Below are 4,098 nucleotides of genomic sequence, written 5' to 3'. Positions count from 1 at the left end.
CATGGAGCATATTTTTATGATTTTTATTGTTTAAACCACCAACCCAACCCAACCAAACCTGGCCGAAACTTGATTGGGTTGAGTTGGGTTGGGTTGAAACACATAAGTGAGTTAGGCTGATTTGATTTTCGATCAAACTAATCATGTTGAGTTGAGTTTGGATTCGGTGAAAAATGGACCCAACCCAACCGGCGCCTATCCCTATTTCTGTTTGACAATTGGGTGAGCAAGGACACCAAAGTTGTATTTTTCGAATTGACGTAGCTGACACACACAGACATTATTTGTACATTTTCAATTCCCATTTTCATAGCGTGTGGTCCCTGATTCTGAAATTGTTGTATCATTCTGACCAAGACAGCTACCATTTTTTGACTTTTCTATGGAGTATCCCACATCATTTTTCGAAATTGCCCGCATGTTATTATGCCCTTGTTTGATACTTTTTTTTTTTTTTAAATGCATGTTTTTTTAATCACGCATTACTCAATAAAATAATATTACATGTAACATAGAACTCTTTCTTAATTTTTAACAATATATTTTTCATCAATCTATTATTTTAAAATGCATTTTCAATTAAAAATGGGGGCTCATATAGGCTTCATAGGTAATAGCATCAATAGGGGTGGGCGCGGGTCGGTTCGGTTCGGTTCTCTTTAGAACCGAACCGAACCAAACTTTTCGGGTCTCTAGTAAATGGAACCGTCGGGTCCAAATATAATTATGGAACCGTTCGGGTTCGGTTCCATTCGGTTCGATTCGGATCGGTTCAGTTCCGTTCGGTTCTATACTATAATTAAATTTTTTAACATTTATAACAACGTTATATAAATACGACTAATGATACATTCAATAGTTTTGGAATGTCAGAGATTAGTAAACTATTTTGTTCAAATGATCGCTACGATCAAAGTTTCAGTCTGGGAAAGTCACGGCTTCGATCGGAAGTCAGAGTGTCGACCGACGATTGTATAGGTTTTGGAATATTAGATAGGCTGCGAGAGTAAGTGCGAGAGTCGAGACAACGTTATGCACTTTATTGTAGGTGTTTAGGGTTATTTAGTATATTTGATCTTGTTTGGCTAAGAAATGAAATAATAAAATGAGTAATTGGGCCAAAAATTAAAAAATTAGAAATGAAACAAATTATTGGGCCAAAAATTTGGATTTAGAAATCATTGATTTGTTAATTTGTTTAGAAAAAATTAAAATTAAAATAATTTGATTTACTCAATATAAAAAAAATAGAAAGATTCGGTTCTTATTCGGTTCTTCGGTTCTTGGTCTAGAACCGAGAACCGAACCGTACCCGTCGGTTCTCAATTCAGATACCCGTTCGGGTATTTAATTTGACAAGAACCGTCGGGTTCGGATCGGTTCGGTTCGGGTTCGGTTCGGTCGGTTCGGTTCGGGAGATTTGCCCAGCCCTAAGCATCAATAGACTTGGCTAGATGAGGGTAAATGCATCCAACAAATTTCAAACGGTCCAATAAAAGCAAATAAAAGTATGAGTAAGTTGGTTCAACTTTTTGCACTATAGATTAATGAGATTTTGTACAAAAAAATCTCATTAAAATGTGATCCAAATGGGCATGACAATATGTTAAGAGGACGTTCCATAGGGATTAACTTTAGATTTTTAGTAAATTATGATAGAAGTTTTTTAAATGTGTGATTGAAAAGTTGGGGAACCTGTGAAAGATGTGGTGGACATTGGTTGTTTAAATTTGATTTAGATTAAAATCAGATTTTAATCCAAATCAAACGAGTTGTATGTACTACAGTAAGAATCGTTTTCGGACAATTTTAACCCTATTACAATTCAATTATTTCAATAATACCTTACTTTTCATTTTTTCAATATGTAATAAATACTACGAATTCCTTATCATGTATGAATTTCGTTCTGTTAATTTTCAATTAGTTAACTCTCACATTAACTTAAACTCAATGAATCTTGACTTGATAAATCTTGACCTACATAAATTTAGAATTATTATAGATAAATTTATTTCTACACATGTATCCAAAAACTTTAATAGGGTTTTAAATTCATTATTAGTAATTAATTCTTATGTACCAAATATAGTATTAAAATGTTGAACATTTGTAGTATTTCATCATTCCAAAAAAATTAAATCACAGATGTTGGGTGTTGAGAATACAATTTTCTTCTATTAAAATTATATTCTAAATTTCATTTTCTTTAGTTCGTTGAGACTCATCAAATCCTCCCAAGTAATTGGTTATCAAATATAGGTTTTATAGCACATGTATTTTAAAATAACGTGCAATGCACGTTCAACTTTCGCGATTAAAGACAATAAAATTTAAAATAAGGGATATCAAGCACTTCCGGTAATGAATTTATAACCATTGAGCTTAATATTTTAAATTAAGAGTTCTTAGTAATCCCAAAACCATTCTTTTGAATATCAAAAAAATATAATAAAAATAAAAAATCTTCTGGAAACGAAAATTCAGGCCATATTTCATCAAACTGACTAAGATTTACACTTTTAAGTTATGCACACTTTAACCTATTTTTATTTTCTTAAGAAAATCTTGACATTCTACTAGAAAATAGGGGAGTATTGGTTGACAATTAAGTCTCCAAATACTAATTAATTCTTTTGGATCATTTGAAGACGAAACCTCCATTTGTGGGAAAACTTCCACAATAAAAGAAAAGGAAAATCTCAACATCCAGTGGAATAACTTTTTCCAGATTCATAGTCAAGCAAAATCTGTTTTATTTTTGGAAAAAGTGACGTTCCTAGTGGTGTGATGAGCACCACTCCCTTGAGACAAAGCCCGAACAAAGAAGTTAGCCATAAATTACCACATCAAGTGCGAATCATTTTTTAGATAATTTTAACCTATTACAATTCATTTTTCCCATTAGTTATAAGGAATAATCACTGTTAGCAATAAATATACCCAATAATCAGTGATAGTGATTGATAATTTCACCAAGTGATTCGATAAACACTCACTAAGCCAATACGTACTTTATTGCATTTTGTCATTTTAGCGTCTTCTCATGATCCTTTATGTTGTTAGAAATGATACCAAATCCAAAACACAGATTTTTTAATTTTATTTTCAGTCTTATGTTTAGGGGTGGGCAAAAACAGAATCAATCCACGAATACCGACCAATCCGAACCAAGGTTTTGTGTTGGTTTTTCTCTTAAAATTCTGTTGGGTTGGGTTTTTTTTAGAAAGAAATGTTTGGGTCAGATTATGAGCTGATCCATCAAAATTCATAAAGCCCGCCCAACCCAACTCGCTACTTAAAAAATTGAAAAAAATAAAAAACAAACATAAAAATTAAAAAGTTGAAACCTCGTAACCTTAGTTTGCAAAGTCTTATTATTTCGCTCATACTTCCTCTTTCTCTATAGTCCTAAAGTTAAATGCCACCCTTTCTCATTCAAGCCCATCGACTATCGCCAATTCTGTTTGCATCTAGACTTGACGTTAATCACCGGCCTTTGTTCCTTTTCGTACTCTTAACTTTAAATTTTAAGTTGATTATTAATTTATGTTTTGCAGATGTAAGTTTTAGGTTTATTTTTCCTTTAAGGGAGATGATAATTTGTATAATATATGCATTTTCATTCATGCATGATTACAAGTTTTGGTTCACGATTGCAGCGTTGTAGTTGATAGGGTTTTGTTATCGAGCATCTTGTTATGATTTTAAATGCTTAAAACACCATCCCAACCAAACCAAATGTGACTGAAACTTGATAGGTCTTTATTATCGAGAATCCTTTTATGAATGAGTTAGGTTGCTTTGATTTTAGATCAAACTGGTTATGTTGGGTTGAATTTCGATTCGATAAAAAACAAACCCAACCCAATCCAAACCCACCCCTACTTCTGTTAGACAATTGGATAAGCAAGGACCCAAAAGTTGTATTTTTCAAATTGAGCCAGCTATCACACGGAGACATTTTTTTTCACATTTTCATAGTGTGTGGTCCCCACTTCTGAAATTGTTGAATCAGTCTAACCAAGATAGCTACCATTTTATGACTTTTCTATGGAGCATCCCACATGATTTTTGGAAATTGCCCTTGACTTGTTA

This window comes from Olea europaea, chromosome 21, assembly GCF_002742605.1.
Source record: "Olea europaea var. sylvestris chromosome 21, O_europaea_v1, whole genome shotgun sequence".
Classification (NCBI taxonomy): Eukaryota; Viridiplantae; Streptophyta; class Magnoliopsida; order Lamiales; family Oleaceae; genus Olea; species Olea europaea.
This window is presented reverse-complemented; position numbering follows the sequence as displayed.